Source organism: Pelophylax lessonae, assembly GCF_965119305.1.
Source record: "Pelophylax lessonae genome assembly, chromosome: 4".
NCBI classification, from domain to species: domain Eukaryota; kingdom Metazoa; phylum Chordata; class Amphibia; order Anura; family Ranidae; genus Pelophylax; species Pelophylax lessonae.
The window spans coordinates 16,176,623-16,194,780 of NC_138771.1; the positions used below are offsets into that span (position 1 = coordinate 16,176,623).

Sequence of the window (18,158 nt, forward strand, 5' to 3'; positions counted from 1 at the left end):
ATTTTTTCACACAAATGGAGCTTTCTTTTGGTGGTATTTAATCACCACTTGGTTTTTTATTTTTTGCTAAATTAAAAAAAAAAAAAAAAAAAAAAGTGTTTTTTCTTCATTTCGGTTATAAAATTTTGCAAATAAAAAAATCCTTCTTCATAACGTTAGGCCAATTTGTATTCTGCTACATTTCTTTGGTGAAAATAACCCAAATCAGTGTATATTTAGTCTGCAGGAAAGTTATACAGTCCACAAACTATGATACACAGTGGATATAAAAAGTCTACACACCCCTGATAAAATGTCAACTTTCTGTGATGTAAAAAAATGAGACAAAGATAAATCATTTCAGAACTTTTTCCATCTTTAATGTGATCTACAGTGCCTTGCGAAAGTATTCGGCCCCCTTGAACTTTGCGACCTTTTGCCACATTTCAGGCTTCAAACATAAAGATATAAAACTGTAATTTTTTGTGAAGAATCAACAACAAGTGGGACACAATCATGAAGTGGAATGAAATTTATTGGATATTTCAAACTTTTTTAACAAATAAAAAACTGAAAAATTGGGCGTGCAAAATTATTCAGCCCCCTTAAGTTAATACTTTGTAGCGCCACCTTTTGCTGCGATTACAGCTGTAAGTCGCTTGGGGTATGTCTCTATCAGTGTTGCACATCGAGAGACTGACATTTTTGCCCATTCCTCCTTGCAAAACAGCTCGAGCTCAGTGAGGTTGGATGGAGAGCGTTTGTGAACAGCAGTTTTCAGTTCTTTCCACAGATTCTCGATTGGATTCAGGTCTGGACTTTGACTTGGCCATTCTAACACCTGGATATGTTTATTTGTGAACCATTCCATTGTAGATTTTGCTTTATGTTTTGGATCATTGTCTTGTTGGAAGACAAATCTCCGTCCCAGTCTCAGGTCTTTTGCAGACTCCATCAGGTTTTCTTCCAGAATGGTCCTGTATTTGGCTCCATCCAACTTCCCATCAATTTTAACCATCTTCCCTGTCCCTGCTGAAGAAAAGCAGGCCCAAACCATGATGCTGCCACCACCATGTTTGACAGTGGGGGATGGTGTGTTCAGGGTGATGAGCTGTGTTGCTTTTACACCAAACATAACGTTTTGCATTGTTGCCAAAAAGTTCGATTTTGGTTTCATCTGAACTGAACACCTTCTTCCACATGTTTGGTGTCTCCCAGGTGGCTTGTGGCAAACTTTAAACAACACTTTTTATGGATATCTTTAAGAAATGGCTTTCTTCTTGCCACTCTTCCATAAAGGCCAGATTTGTGCAGTATACGACTGATAGTTGTCCTATGGACAGAGTCTCCCACCTCAGCTGTAGATCTCTGCAGTTCATCCAGAGTGATCATGGGCCTCTTGGCTGCATCTCTGATCAGTCTTCTCCTTGTATGAGCTGAAAGTTTAGAGGGACGGCCAGGTCTTCGTAGATTTGCAGTGGTCTGATACTTCTTCCATTTCAATATTATCGCTTGCACAGTGCTCCTTGGGATGTTTAAAGCTTGGGAAATCTTTTTGTATCCAAATCCGGCTTTAAACTTCTCCACAACAGTATCTCGGACCTGCCTGGTGTGTTCCTTGTTCTTCATGATGCTCTCTGCGCTTTAAACGGACCTCTGAGACTATCACAGTGCAGGTGCATTTATACGAAGACTTGATTACACACAGGTGGATTCTATTTATCATCATTAGTCATTTAGGTCAACATTGGATCATTCAGAGATCCTCACTGAACTTCTGGAGAGAGTTTGCTGCACTGAAAGTAAAGGGGCTGAATAATTTTGCACGCCCAATTTTTCAGTTTTTTATTTGTTAAAAAATGACAGTTTTATATCTTTATGTCTGAAGCCTGAAATGTGGCAAAAGGTCGCAAAGTTCAAGGGGGCCGAATACTTTCGTAAGGCACTGTATAAATAAAAAAAACTCAGTTGAACAACAAACTGACATATTTTAGGTGGAGGGAAGTAAAAATAAAAAACTAAAATATGGTGTGCACACCCTTAAACTAATACTTTGTTGAAGCACCTTTTGATTTTATTCCAGTATTTTGGGTATGAGTCTATCAGCATGGCACATCTTGACTTGGCAATATTTGCCCACTTTTCTTTGCAAAAACTCTCCAAATCTGTCAGATTGTGGGGACATCTCCTGTGCACAGCCCTCTTCACATCCCCACACAGATTTTCAATGGGATTCAGGTCTGGGCTCTGTCTGGGCCATTCTAAAACTTGAATCTTCTGGCTTGGCCATTCCTTTGTTGATTTGGATGGATGCTTTGGGTCATTGTCATGCTGATAGATGAAGTTCCTCTTTATGTTCAGCTTTCTAGCAGAAGCCTGAAGGTTTTGTGCCAATATGGACTGGTATTTGGAACTGTTCATAATTCCCTCCACCTTGACTAAGGATCCTGTTCCAGCTGAGGAAAAACAGCCCCAAAGCATGATTCTGCCACCACCATGCTTCACAGTGGGTATGGTGTTCCTTTGGTGATGTGCAGTGTTTTTGCATCAAACACATCTTTTGAAATTATGGGCAAAAAGTTCCACCTTGGTGTCATCAGACCAGAACACATTTTCCCACATGCTTTTGGGAGACTTCAGATGTGTTTTTGCAAAATGTAGCCGGGCTTGGATTTTTTTTCTTGTTCAGAAAAGGCTTCCGTTATGCCCCTCCCCCCCATAGCCCAGATATATGAAGAATACGGGAGATTGTTGTCACATGGACCACACAGCCAGTACTTCCCACATATTCCTGCAGCTCCTGTAATGTTGCTGTAGGCCTCTTGGCTCCTCCCTGACCAGTTGTCTTCTCGTCTTTCCATCAGTTTTGGAGGGACGTCCAGTTCTTGGTGATGTCACTGTTGTGCCAGATTTTCTCCACTTGATGATGACTGTCCTCACTGTGTTCCATGGTATATCTAATGTCTTGAAAATTCTTTTGTACCCTTCTCCTGACTGATACAATGAGATCCCTCTGATACTTTGGAAGCTCTCTGCAGCCCATGGCTTTTGCTGTAGGAGGCAACTAAGAAAATGTCAGGAAAGACATACAAGAACAGCTGAACTTTAATTGGGGTTAATCGGAGGCACTTTAAATGATGGCGGGTGTGTACTGACTCCTATTTACCATGAGTGTGAATGCGATTGCCTAATTCTGAACACAGCTAAATCCACAGTTATAAGAGGGTGTGCACACTTATGCAACCATATTAATTTTATTTTTTTATTTATACTTCCCTCCACCTAAAAGATTTCAGTTTGTTGTACAGTTTATAGGTCACATAAGGTGGAAAAAGATCTGAAATGATTTATCTCTGTCTCATTTTTTTACATCACAGAAACCTGACATTTTAACAGGGGCGTGTAGACTTTTTATATCCATTGTATACCTGAAAATTGATCAATCCTGATGTACTGACGGCCGATCTCATTTCTTGAGTAACAAAAATGCCAGGACAGTATAAATACCCCCCAAATTACCCCTTTTTAGAAAGTAGGAAAGGTAGCAAGATGTGGGGCCAAGGTTGGGATTTTGAGGGTACCGTTATATAACTAATAAGAGAGATGTATCTACAAAAATATCTAAAAAGTATATAATTTTATTAATCACATAGAGTGAAAAGAATACAGATACAAATACAAAGACATTACTGTTACAAGATAACATGAAACATCATCATGGTAACAACATAATTGATAAAATATCGTCAGAGATAATTTCCTTGAAATTGTGGACAGGACTAGTCAGAGGTCACAGTCAGTCTGGAGGTGCCAGGACTGGTGTGTGTCCCTCTAATCAGTCCGATTACCACTACCCGACATGTTTCGCGGTATATACCGCTTCTTCAGGGGTACAAGGGATGTAACTTGATAAAAAGCCAATGAGTATACAGGAAGAATGATCTACACTGGCATGTAGGCCAAGGCATATATATGATACTTCCAGTGGTGGAACTGATGGTTCATGGCAAACGGAGCATAGGCGTCGGTCGTCAAAAATTGTCCCCCGGGCGGGCAAGGATGACCAAATGGCAAAAAAGCCAAACTCTATGCCAGGGCTTGTGTGATGGTCAGACGATGGAGAAAGGGTGGAAAAAACATACGATCAGAGGAGCACAGAAATGATATCGCACATCAAGCGAGACATCAAATTTCAGTCTCCAGATCAGCTGGTACCGCTCGTTTAGTGATCCATGTGTCGGAGTGGCGCCTATTAGTGCCTATAAATGCTGCCCATTAGTGCCCCCTCATCAATGCCGCCTATCAGTAGTGGAGACCATAGGCGGCCTTCAGCACCCGAAATAAAATGTTTTTATAAGTATACCCGCACTATGATGCTATATGAAGTGCTTAATACACAAACCCAAAATGTGAATGTTTTGAAGCTGCTGCTAATGTATAAGGTGTGATATCTCCATTGTTAGTGACAAATAAAATGAAACCAACGCTGCTTCCACATCTAAACAACATAAGATCAACATTAACAGTGCTAAATAAAGTGTCAGGAGAGGAATCACACCCGCATGCTTTGCTCCAAGAAGCATTGTATGGCTGCTTGAATCATACGGTTGCCTTGTAATCAGAGAAGGAGAGGAACTATTGATCGACCAGATATCGTTTTTTTCATTGCCGATACCGATATTTTGGCCAATGCATGTCGGTATTGGCCGATATTTTCATACATTTAAAGTTTTTTTTTTACTTGACGGGTACTCTTGTGGAGGGATCTGGGGGTCTAAAAGACCCCAAACCCCTCCTCTGCACTTAAAAGCATTCAAAAAACGCCAAGTTTGGCCGTTCTGAATGCTGTCATTTTTTTTAATTTGGCGCCGAGTACCCGGAAGGGAGGTCATGACATCACTTCCGGGTTTTTACATGGAGACCCAATCAGAGCTGAATGTGGCTTTGATCGGGTCTTCGGCAGCCATGCAGGGTGGTTGCCCGGGTCTCCTGGTGGGACAGGCGACCCGGGCGAGTCGTGGTAGGTGGCGGGAGGGGGGGGGGGGAACATCCCCTCTCGCTCCTTGTAATGACAGCCGAGTGGCTTCTCAGCTGCATCAGTTGTCATTACAAAACAGCCGACCGTCGGCTATGGACGCCGGTACCGGGGTGATGCCTCACTCCAGTACAGCACTTTCCAAAAAAAAAAAAAAAAAATCGGCAATATCGGTAACCTCAGGGGCCGATTTTGATATATCGGGGAAAGTGCATATCGGCCTCCGATATATCGGCTTTGCCGATAATCGGTTGATCCCTAAGAGGAACCATACCCATATGCTTTATCCCAATGTTTATTATATGTTGTTTATCTCAAATCTACATTATTTTGTCAATTCTTCCACATGTACAATACATACATACAGAGAATCGAAATTACGTTACTCTTAGACCCCCGGTGCATACAGATAACACTAACAATATAGCCTAAAAATCAAAAAACGCAAAAAAATAAATAAAAATAAGGTTAAAATATTAGATTTGGAAGCAGCGTTAGTTTCATTTTATTTGGCCTTCAGCATCCTCAATCAGTGCACATTGAGGATACGTGGTGGGCTGGATAAGGTGCTGCCCATCAGTGCCTAAAAAAGGCTGCCCAGTGCCTCCTCATCAATGCCGCCTATAAAGGCTGCCCACCAGTGCCTCCTCATCAGTGCCGCCTATAAAGGCTGCCCACCAGAGCCTCCTCATCAATGCCGCTTATCACTGGCTATAAAGGCTACCCACCAGTGCCTATTCATCAGTGCCGCCTATCAGTGCCTATAAAGGCTGCCCATCAGTGCCTCCTCATCAGTGCCGCCTATAAAGGCTGCCCATCAGTGCCTCCTCATTAATGCCACCTTTCACTGCCTATAAAGGCTGCCCATCAGTGCCTCCTCATCAATGCCACCTATCACTGCCTATAAAGGCTGCCCATCAGTGCCTCCTCATCAATGCCGCATATCAGTGCCTATAAAGGCTGCCCACCAGTGCCTATTCATCAGTGCCGCCTATCAGTGCCTATAAAGGCTGCCCACCAGTGCCTATTCATCAGTGCCGCCTATCAGTGCCTATAAAGGCTGCCCATCAGTACCTCCTCATCAGTGCCGCCTATAAAGGCTGCCCATCAGTGCCTCCTCATCAATGCCACCTATCACTGCCTATAAAGGCTGCCCATCAGTGCCTCCTCATCAATGCCGCATATCAGTGCCTATAAAGGCTGCCCACCAGTGCCTATTCATCAGTGCCGCCTATCAGTGCCTATAAAGGCTGCCCACCAGTGCCTCCTCATCAGTGCCGCCTATCAGTGCCTATAAAGGCTGCCCACCAGTGCCTCCTCATCAGTGCCGCCTATAAAGGCTGCCCATCAGTGCCTCCTCATCAATGCCACCTTTCACTGCCTATAAAGGCTGCCCACCAGTGCCTCCTCATCAGTGCCGCCTATAAAGGCTGCCCATCAGTGCCTCCTCATCAATGCCGCATATCAGTGCCTATAAAGGCTGCCCATTAGTGCCTCAAGTGCATATCGGCCCTCGATATATCGGCTTTGCCGATAATCGGTTGATCCCTAAGAGGAACCATACCCATATGCTTTATCCCAATGTTTATTATATGCTGTTTAGATTTGGAAGCAGTGTTACTTTCATTTTATTTGGCCTTCAGCATCCTCAATCTGTGCACATTGAGGATACGCGGTGGGCTGGATAAGGTCTTGCATTGGGCCAGATGTAGTCCATGGACTGTAGTTTAGAGCAGCCTTTTCCAACCAGGGTGCCGTGGCACCCTGGGGTGCCCTGGCAAAATGCAAAAAAATTGCCTCAAATTGCCCAAAATTGACAGCAAGCTGGCCGGGGGATCTCGCCTGCATTTTTTGTTACACAAGGCCGTGGGTTTTCATTGGTGCAGAATCACAACCTTGGGCACTGTGCGAGCCAGCTGCTTGGATTCTAATAAATAATGATGTCATAAATTGATAAGGAAGACATTGAGCACCTGAGGATGTCCTTGTTTGCCCTTCTCTGTCTGCACTGGGGGGGTCCAAAGAACTGAACAAGGGAGGAAGACTAAGGAAGAGGAGAAACAATGGAATACTAGTCAGTACCAGTGTGCAAAGGTGTATAAAATAAATCATTTCAAATGCTGGGTGTCCTACGTGTGTCGAGGCGGCTGAATTATATAAAACCATTTGTTCCTTTTACATTTTACAATGGGGAGCCTTGAGATTTGTGCATAATTTTGAAGGGTGCCTTGACTGAAAAATAGGTTGAGAAACACTGATATAGACTGCTCTAAGGGATGAAGAATAAACTGTAATACTGACCTTACTCCTTGCTCTGGCAGGCTTGTGTGCCCGGGTCACTAACGCCTCATCGGGTACAATGGAGGATGAGCGCCCATAGCCTGCAAAAGCGATCAATAAATAAAGTGAAAGGCAGAAGGAGAATTCTATGCATTAGGATAAAAAGCCTTCTGTGTGCAGCAGCCCCCCTAATACTTACCTGAACCCCCTCTCTATCCAACAACATCCACTGGTGCAGTGATGGTGGATCTTGGCACCCCAGATGTTTTGGAACTACATTTCCCATGATCCTCGTGCACTCCGCAGTGTAGTTGATCATTATGGGAAATTTAGTTCCAAAACATCTGGGGTGCCAAGGTTCGCCATCACTGCCCTAGTGCCTCTTCTGCCCGGGGCTCTCTCTCCTGATTGTCTGAGACGCAGCAGTGGGGCCATTGGCTCCCACTGCTGTCAATCAAACTCAGCCAATTAGGAAAGAGAGGGGTGGGGCCGAGCTGCAGCTCCGTGTCTGATTGGACACACGGAGCTGCAGCTCGGCTCAGGTGCCCCCTTAGCGAGCTGCTTGTTGTGGGGGCACCCAACAGGAGGGAGGGGCCAGGAGCAGCCGGAGAGGAACCGGATAAGAGGAGGATCCGGGCTGCTCTGTGCAAAACTAACTGCGCAGAGGAGGGGAAGTATAACGTTTAACAAAAAAAAAAACAAGACTTTACAATCACTTTACGCGTTCGATGTCAGTCACAGGGGCATACTTTACCTAAAAATTGGGTAATTTATTGTGCTTGTTTTCACTAAAATTAAAGTGGAGTCCCCCCCCCCCCCCAACCCATGCATGAAGCGCGCTGCACTCGGTTACTGGCCAGAAAGCAGAGGAAGGAGGAAGCAAGGTCCGACAGAAGTGGGGACAGGGAAAAACTGGACGAAACTTGTGAGGGACGGCGCCACGGCGCTGTCTCCTGGAAGTGGGGAAGTTTACCTGCCAAAAACAGGTACCCGCTCCCCCCTGAAAAGTGCCAAATGTAGCACCAGGGGGGGGGGGGGGGGGGACAGATAAGCGGAGGTTCCACTTTAACTTTTGTGTATTTTTTAATGGAAATGTTGCACTTGATAAACTGTTGTGCTAAGATCATGTGACATAAAACATAGCTCTAGGGCAGTGATGGTGAACCTTGGCACCCCACATGTTTTGGAACTACATTTCCCATGATGCTCATGCACTCTGCAGTGTAGTTGGGCATCATGGGAATTGTAGTTCCAAAACATGTGGAGTGCCAAGGTTCGCCATCACTGCTCTAGGGTGTCTGCTTTCAGAAAATATCATGTTTGGGGGGTTTCATGTGATCTCGAGGCCCTTAATTTATTTTTTTGTGCAAAAAATCCAGCAAAAACGGCCCTGGCAGTGAAAGGGATAAATGGAGATGCAAAGCTGGATTGAATGACAATGGGGTGTATAATAACAATTACCATTTTACCCAGTTCAATACCGGGGAACTCCAACCCCCTTCCTGTTCTAAAATTTTGCAAATAAGGAATTTTTCTTCTTCACTGATAGGCTGCGCTGACGCCTCTCCATGGCATGTGAGCCAGCAGTGCGGCTGGGTTATTATAGAGCTGGTAGGAGTGCAATCGGGAGACATCTACAAAGCGTTGTTCCCCTTTCTGTTATTTCCTATTATAGGGTGACAACACAGGAGCCCAATCAGGAGAGGTCTACAAAGAGTTGTCACCCCATAACAGGAAGTAACAGAAAGGAGCACAATCCGGAGAGGTCTACAAAGCGTTGTTCCCCTTTCTGTTATTTCCTATTATAGGGTGACAACGCAGGAGCCCAATCAGGAGAGGTCTATAAAGAGTTGTCACCCCATAACAGGAAGTAACAGAAAGGAGCGCAATCCAGAGAGGTCTACAAAGCGTTGTTCCCCTTTCTGTTATTTCCTATTATAGGGTGACAACACAGGAGCCCAATCAGGAGAGGTCTACAAAGAGTTGTCACCCCATAACAGGAAGTAACAGAAAGGAGCGTAATCCAGAGAGGTCTACAAAGCGTTGTTCCCCTTTCTGTTATTTCCTATTATAGGGTGACAACGCAGGAGCACAATCAGGAGAGGTCTACAAAGAGTTGTCACTGCATTACAGGAAGTAACAGAAAGGAGCGCAATCCAGAGAGGTCTACAAAGCATTGTCACCCTATAATAGGCAATAACAAAAAGGGCAACAACGCTTTGTGGACCTCTCTGGATTGCGCTCCTTTCTGTTACTTCCTGTTATGGGGTGACAACTCTTTGTAGACCTCTCCTGATTGTGCTCCTGCGTTGTCACCCTATAATAGGAAATAACAGAAAGGGGAACAACGCTTTGTAGACCTCTCCCAACTGCGCTCCTTTCTGTTACTCGCTCTTAAAGGCTGACAACGCAGGAGCACAATCAGGAGATGTCTACAAAGAGTTGTCACCCCATAACAGGAAGTAACAGAAAGGAGCGCAATCCGGAGAGGTCTACAAAGAGTTGTTCCCCTTTCTGTTATTTTCTATTATAGGGTGACAACACTTTCTAGACATCTCCTGATTGCACTCCTGCGCTGTCACCCTATAACAGGACGTAGCAGAAAGGATCACAATCGGGAGAGGTCTACAAAGTGTTGTCACCCCATAAAAGGAAGTAACAAAAAGGAGCACAATTGAGAGAGGTCTACAAAGTGTTGTCACCCTTTCTGTTAGTTTCAGTTATAGGGTGACAACACAGGAGCACAATCAGGAGACATCTACAAAGTGTTGTCACCCTATAACAGAAAATAACAGAAAGGTGACAACACTTTGTAGATGTCTCCCGAATGCGCTCCTTTCTGTTACTCGCTGTTAAAGGGTGACAACGCAGGAGCATAATCAGGAGAGGTCTACAAAGAGTTGTCACCCCATAACAGGAAGTAACAGTGACAACGCAGGAACACAATCGGGAGACCCCTACATAGCGTTGTCACCCTTTCTGTTATTTCCTATTAAAGGGTGACAACGCATGAGCACAATCAGGAGAGGTCTACAAAGTGTTGTCACCCCATAACAGGAAGTAACAAAAAGGAGCACAATTGAGAGAGGTCTACAAAGCGTTGTCACCATTTCTGTTATTTTCAGTTATAGGGTGACAGCACAGGAGCACAATCAGGAGACATCTACAAAGTGTTGTCACCCTATAACAGAAAATAACAGAAAGGTGACAACACTTTGTAGATGTCTCCTGATTGTGCTCCTGTGCTGTCACCCTATAACTGAAAATAACAGAAAGGGTGACAACGCTTTGTAGACCTCTCCCGACTGCGCTCCTTTCTGTTACTCGCTGTTAAAGGGTGACAACGCAGGAGCACAATCAGGAGAGGTCTACAAAGAGTTGTCACCCCATAACAGGAAGTAACAGTGACAAAGCAGGAACACAATCGGGAGACCCCTACATGGCGTTGTCACCCTTTCTGTTATTTCCTATTAAAGGGTGACAAAGCAGGAGCACAATCAGGAGAGGTCTACAAAGTGTTGTCACCCCATAACAGGAAGTAACAGAAAGGGTGACAACTCTTTGTAGACCTCTCCCAATTGCGCTCCTTTCCGTTACTTGCGGTTAAAGGGTGACAACGTAGGAGCACAATCAGGAGAGGTCTACAAAGAGTTCTCAGACTGTTATTTCCTATTAAAGGGTGACAACGCAGGAGCACAATTAGGAGAGGTCTACAAAGCATTGTCACTCTTTCTGTTATTTCCTATTAAAGTGTGACAAAGCAGGAGCACAATTGAGAGATGTTTACAAAGTGTTGTCACCCTTTCTGTTACTTCCTGTTATAAGGTGACAGCACAGGAACGCAACCAGGAGATGTCTACAAAGAGTTGTCGCCCTCTAACAGGAAGGGTGATAAGCTTTGTAGAGGTCTCCCGTTTGCATTCCTGCGTTGTCACTGTTTTACAGGAAATAACAGGTGACAACTCTTTGTAGACGTCTACTGATTGGGTTCCTGCGTTGTCACCTTATAACAGGAAGTAACAGAAAGGGTGACAACACTTTGTAGACATCTCCCAATTGCACTCCAGCGTTGTCACCCTATAACAGGAAGTAACAGAAAAGCTGTTCTTGAAAGGGGAGAAATGTCCACGCCTCCTTCACACTCCTATTGGTTAGTGAGCTTACCTATAAAAGGGATGGGCCAATGGGAATGCTGGGACCGATGCTTTGCAGCAAGCAGGTGCTGGAACCTTGCCAGCCCCAATCCCTCTACAAGTGTCTCCTAACCTGTCCCCATCTCATTCATTCCCATATAGGAGATCAGACTCCAGAACACAACCAATGGGCAGTGATCTAGGTAGGTGACCTTGGGATTTGCTGATCACTTACAGATAGGGGGAGGGACAGACACGCTGTCACCGTGTTATAGCCCGATCTCCACCTTACCTTCACCGCGGACCAATCAGACCTCTGACCCCCGGCTCCATCCGGCAGGCGATAGGCTGATATCACAGTCATGTGACCAGGCTCGTGACCACGTGACCTGATGCAGGGAGGGAGGGAGGGAGTGCAGGGGGGATTTAAATGGAGCGGGTGCGGGGCTTTAAAATGCAGAGGGGCGGGGAATTGTGTGATCGCCCCTCCTCCGGTCTCGGCAGGCGGATCCCACATTTCCCCTATACACTGTGCAGCCAACGTGACCAATCCTGCGTCCAATATTCCGACCAATCACAAAAGAGCTCTCCTGCTACCAGCTGTTCTATGGTCTCAGCCCCGCCTCCATTCACGCGCGTTTCGCTATCACGAATCTTGCTTTTCAGAACTTACTTTAACCACTTCTAGACCGGAAGATTTTCCCCCTTAATGACCAGTCCATTTTTTTGCGCTTCGGCATTGCGTTACTTTAACTGACAATTGTGCGGTCGTGCGACGCTGTACCCAAATAAAATTGATTCCTTTTTTCCCCACAAATAGAGCTTTCTTTTGGAGGTATTTGATCACCTCTGCGGTTTTTATTTTTTGCGCTATAAACAAAAAAAGAGCGTTAATTCTGAAAATAACAATATTTTTCACTTTCTGCTATATGACATTCCCAATAAAAAAAAATGTAAAAATCAAAATTTTTCATCATTTTAGGCAATTTGTATTCTGCTACATATTTTTGTAAAAAAAAAAAAAAAAAAATCCCAATAAGCGTATTTTGATTGGTTTGTGCAAAAGTTATCGCGTCTACAAACTAAGGGAAAGATTTATGTCATTTTTTTTTTTTTTTACCAGTAATGGCGGCGATCTGTGATTTTTAGCGGGACTGCGACATTGCGGCGGACAGGTCGGACCCCTAACTGACATTTTTGACACTTTTGGGGGGGACCAGTGACATTACTACAGTAATCAGTGCTATAAATATGCACTGTTACTGTAATAATAACACTGGCAGGGAAGGGGTTAACCCAGGGACGATCATAGGGTTAAGTGTGAGCCTAGGGAGTGTTTTCTAACTGTGGGGGGAGGGACTTATGAAATGATCAGAGACCTGTGTTCCTAAATAGGAGGATCACAGGCTCTCTGTGTTCATTCCAGAGAGAACAATAATCTGCTGTGTTTACAACAGCAGACCGTCGTTCTGTCTCAGCGGGCAACGATCGCTGCCACCGGTCCAGCGTCCTTGCTTCCTAATGGGGACGAGTGCGCTCCCGCAAACCGCCATGCAGGTACGGTGGTTCACGCAACCGAGCCAGCCTGAAAATTTTGAAAAAAAAAAAAATATATATTCTACTTTCTTCTCCCCTTCCACCTGCTCAATGAGACAGGAATGGTGGATTGGATGGCCCCACCACACTGGTACAGCATTGATAGAATTGGCGCCACCATCCTGGCATAGCAGTGATAGAATTGGTCCCACCAACCCCCCAGGACAGCAGTGGTAGAGCCGGTCTCACCACCCTGCAATAGCAGTGGTAGAACTGGCCCCACCACCCAGGACTGCAGTGGTAGAATTGGCCTCACCACCCCGCAACAGCAGTGGTAGAACTGGGACAACCACCCTGGGACAGCAGTGGTAGAACTGGTCCCACCACCCCGGGACAGTAGTGGTAGAACTGGCCCCACCAACCCCCCAGGACAGCAGTGGTAGAACTGGTCCCACCACCCCGGGACAGCAGTGGTAGAACTGGTCCTACCAACCCCCCGGGACAGCAGTGGTAGAGCCGGTCTCACCACCCTGCAATAGCAGTGGTAGAACTGGCCCCACCACCCTGGGACAGCAGTGGTAGAACTGGCCCCACCACCCTGGGACAGCAGTGGTAGAACTGGCCCCACCACCCCGCGACAGCAGTGGTAGAACTGTCCCCACCACCCCGCGACAGCAGTGGTAGAACTGGCCTCACCACCCCGGGACAGCAGTGGTAGAACTGGCTCCACCACCCTGGGACAGCAGTGGTAGAACTGGCCCCACCACCCTGGGACAGCAGTGGTAGAACTGGCCCCACCACCCTGGGACAGCAGTGGTAGAACTGGCCCCACCACCCTGGGACAGCAGTGGTAGAACTGGCCCCACCACCCTGCGACAGCAGTGGTAGAACTGGCCCCACCACCCTGGGACAGCAGTGGTAGAACTGGCCCCACCACCCTGGGACAGCAGTGGTAGAACTGGCCCCACCACCCTGGGACAGCAGTGGTGGAACTGGCCTCACCACGCCGCGACAGCAGTGGTAGAACTGGCCCCACCACCCAGGACTGCAGTGGTAGAATTAACCCCACCACCCTGGGACAGTAGTGGTAGAACTGGCCCAACCACCCAGGACTGCAGTGGTAGAATTAACCCCACCACCCTGGGACAGTAGTGGTAGAACTGGCCCAACCACCCAGGACTGCAGTGGTAGAATTAACCCCACCACCCTGGGACAGTAGTGATAGGACTGGCCCCACCACCCTGGGACAGTAGTGATAGGACTGGCCCCACCACCCCGGGACAGCAGTGGTAGAATTGGCCCACCCACCCCGGGACAGCAGTGGTAGAGCTGGCCCCACCACCCTGGGACAGCAGTGATAGAACTAGTCCTGCCAACCCCCCAGGACTGAAGTGGTAGAACTGGCCCCACCACCCAGGACTACAGTGGTAGAACTGCCCTCACCACCCCGGGACAGCAGTGGTAGAACTGGTCCCATCAACCCCCGGGACAGCAGTGGTAGAGCCGGTCTCACCACCCTGCAATAGCAGTGGTAGAACTGTCCCCACCACCCTGGGACAGCAGTGGTAGAACTGTCCCCACCACCCTGGGACAGCAGTGGTAGAACTGGCCCCACCACCCTGGGACAGCAGTGGTAGAACTGGCCCCACCACCCTGGGACAGCAGTGGTAGAACTGGCCCCACCACCCTGGGACAGCAGTGGTAGAACTGGCCCCACCACCCCGGGACAGCAGTGATAGAATTGGTCCCACCAACCCCCCAGGGCAGCAGTGGTAGAGCCGGTCTCACCACCCTGCAATAGCAGTGGTAGAATTGGCCCTACCACCCAGGACTGCAGTGGTAGAACTGGCCTCACCACCCCGCGACAGCAGTGGTAGAACTGGCCCCACCACCCCGCGACAGCAGTGGTAGAACTGGCCCCACCACCCTAGGGACATCAGTGGTAGAGAAAGCCCCACCACCCTGGGACAGTAGTGATAGGACTGGCCCCACCACCCTGGGACAGTAGTGATAGGACTGGCCCCACCACCCTGGGACAGCAGTGGTAGAACTGGCCCCACCACCCAGGACTGCAGTGGTAGAATTAACCCCACCACCCTGGGACAGTAGTGGTAGATCTGGCCCAACCACCCAGGACTGCAGTGGTAGAATTAACCCCACCACCCTGGGACAGTAGTGATAGGACTAGCCCCACCACCCTGGGACAGTAGTGATAGGACTGGCCCCACCACCCTGGGACAGTAGTGATAGGACTGGCCCCACCACCCTGGGACAGTAGTGATAGGACTGGCCCCACCACCCTGGGACAGTAGTGATAGGACTGGTCCCACCACCCCGGGACAGCAGTGGTAGAATTGGCCCCACCACCCCAGGACAGCAGTGGTAGAGCTGGCCCCACCACCCCGGGACAGCAGTGATAGAATTGGTCCCACCAACCCCCCAGGACAGCAGTGGCAGAGCCGGTCTCACCACCCTGCGACAGCAGTGGTAGAACTGGCCCCACCACCCTAGGGACATCAGTGGTAGAGAAAGCCCCACCACCCTGGGACAGTAGTGATAGGACTGGCCCCACCACCCTGGGACAGTAGTGATAGGACTGGCCCCACCACCCTGGGACAGTAGTGATAGGACTGGCCCCACCACCCTGGGACAGTAGTGATAGGACTGGTCCCACCACCCCGGGACAGCAGTGGTAGAATTGGCCCCACCACCCCAGGACAGCAGTGGTAGAGCTGGCCCCACCACCCCGGGACAGCAGTGATAGAATTGGTCCCACCAACCCCCCAGGACAGCAGTGGCAGAGCCGGTCTCACCACCCTGCGACAGCAGTGGTAGAACTGGCCCCACCACCCTAGGGACATCAGTGGTAGAGAAAGCCCCACCACCCTGGGACAGTAGTGATAGGACAGACCCCACCACCCTGGGACAGCAGTGGTAGAACTGGCCCCACCACCCAGGACTGCAGTGGTAGAATTAATCCCACCACCCTGGGACAGTAGTGGTAGAACTGGCCCAACCACCCAGGACTGCAGTGGTAGAATTAACCCCACCACCCTGGGACAGTAGTGATAGGACTAGCCCCACCACCCTGGGACAGTAGTGATAGGACTAGCCCCACCACCCTGGGACAGTAGTGATAGGACTGGTCCCACCACCCTGGGACAGTAGTGATAGGACTGGCCCCGCCACCCTGGGACAGTAGTGATAGGACTGGTCCCACCACCTCGGGACAGCAGTGGTAGAATTGGCCCCACCACCCTGGGACAGCAGTGGTAGAGCTGGCCCCACCACCCCGGGACAGCAGTGATAGAATTGGTCCCACCAACCCCCCAGGACAGCAGTGGTAGAGCCGTCTCACCACCCTGCAATAGCAGTGGTAGAACTGGCCCCACCACCCAGGACAGCAGTGGTAGAACTGGCCTCACCACCCCGGGACAGCAGTGGTAGAACTGGCCCCACCACCCTGGGACAGCAGTGGTAGAACTGGCCCCACCACCCAGGACTGCAGTGGTAGAACTGGCCTCACCACCCCGGGACAGCAGTGGTGGAACTAGCCTCACCACCCCGTGACAGCAGTGGTAGAACTGGCCCCACCACCCTGCGACAGCAGTGGTAGAACTGGCCCCACCACGCCGTGACAGCAGTGGTAGAACTGGCCCCACCACCCCGGGAGAGCAGTGGTAGAACTGGCCCCACCACCCAGGACAGCAGTGGTAGAACTGGCCCCACCACCCAGGACTGCAGTGGTAGAACTGCCCTCACCACCCCGGGACAGCAGTGGTAGAACTGGCCTCACCACCCCGGGACAGCAGTGGTGGAACTGGCCTCACCACCCCGTGACAGCAGTGGTAGAACTGGCCCCACCACCCTGCGACAGCAGTGGTAGAACTGGCCTCACCACCCCGTGACAGCAGTGGTAGAACTGGCCCCACCACCCTGCGACAGCAGTGGTAGAACTGGCCCCACCACCCTGCGACAGCAGTGGTAGAACTGGCCCCACCACCCTGCGACAGCAGTGGTAGAACTGGCCCAACCACCCTGCGACAGCAGTGGTAGAACTGGCCCAACCACCCTGCGACAGCAGTGGTAGAACTGGCCCCAATCACAAATGTGATTGCCCTTCCCAAGGTGGGCACATAGAGCTCCAAGAGTTTCATGGTTTTGCCTACATGGCAAAAAGTCACTATCACTTTGTACAGTTGGGCTTATCAAAACTGGCGGGCATAAACAAGGACTTAAAACCTGCAATACAGTATTGTTAAAACCTAGGCAGTTGGGTGAGCTGAAGGCTCGGTTCATGCTGCTGCAACTTCATTGTTGTGCGATTTCCAGTGGGACTATGCAGTGTAACTTTACCGCGACTTGAGGAGTCCATGGTAATCAAGTCGTATGAAAGATGCATCAGAGTAGTGCAGGAATCTTTTAAAAGTCGCTGAGTCACATTGATTGGAAGGCAGCAATTAAAATAAATGGGTTTTCGATTGTCATGCAATTTTGTGTCGCAAGTAAATGCAAAGTCGCAGCAGTGGGAACCGGGGCTCAGTGTTATGATTCATCCAGTGTGGGGGCCTCTGTCATCTTCTGGCTTTTTTTTAATTTTGGGGACTCCTGTGATGTCTTTTTTTTTTGCAGCAAGAGACGCACTCGATAAACATAAAGACCACTTCTTATTAGCCTTGGGTCCCGTTTTGGATAAATACATTTGTTAGCCTATCAAACCTAATGCCTTCCATTTCCTGGACTGCTCCTGTAAGTTATAATTAAACCATTGTGGGGGGAATCCAATAAACGGACAATTACATTGTTAGACCTTTTCTATTTACAGCAGCCTCTGATGCAAAGAATAAATAAGGATAAGTGTAAGCTCTTGATCCTGAGCTAAAGTTTAACCTTCCCGGGAGATTTACCTCCCGCAACCTCTTGTAACATGTCACCCAGCAAGAGTTCAGCACACCAATCCTCGTCACATGGACTCAGACAGGGCAGGAGTGACAACCAGACACCTCCAAAAAACAATTATTCTCTAGACCAGGGGTCTTCAAACTGCGGATGCGGCCCTTTGCTTGCCTTTACCCAGCCCCTGGGGCATTATTCCTCCTACTGACATCGATAAGGCATTATTTTTCCCACTGATACCAATGATGGGGCACTATTCCTCCCACTGACACCAATGAGGGGGCACTATTCCTCCCACT

At 48.5% G+C, this 18,158-nt stretch overlaps 1 protein-coding gene and 1 long non-coding RNA gene across 2 annotated transcripts in view; one reads left to right on the forward strand and one right to left on the reverse strand.

Moving 5' to 3' along the window:
* LOC309552293 (uncharacterized protein C15orf61 homolog) overlaps window positions 1-11,802 on the reverse strand; it is a 29,998-nt gene extending 18,196 nt beyond the window's left edge. Inside the window, exon 1 of the mRNA XM_082253188.1 lies at window positions 11,720-11,802. The gene's annotated coding sequence lies outside the window, so the exon portion shown is untranslated. The remainder of the gene's footprint in view (window positions 1-11,719) is intronic.
* LOC309552212 overlaps window positions 1-18,158 on the forward strand; it is a 603,675-nt gene that overhangs the window by 502,259 nt on the left and 83,258 nt on the right. The window lies entirely within an intron of this gene.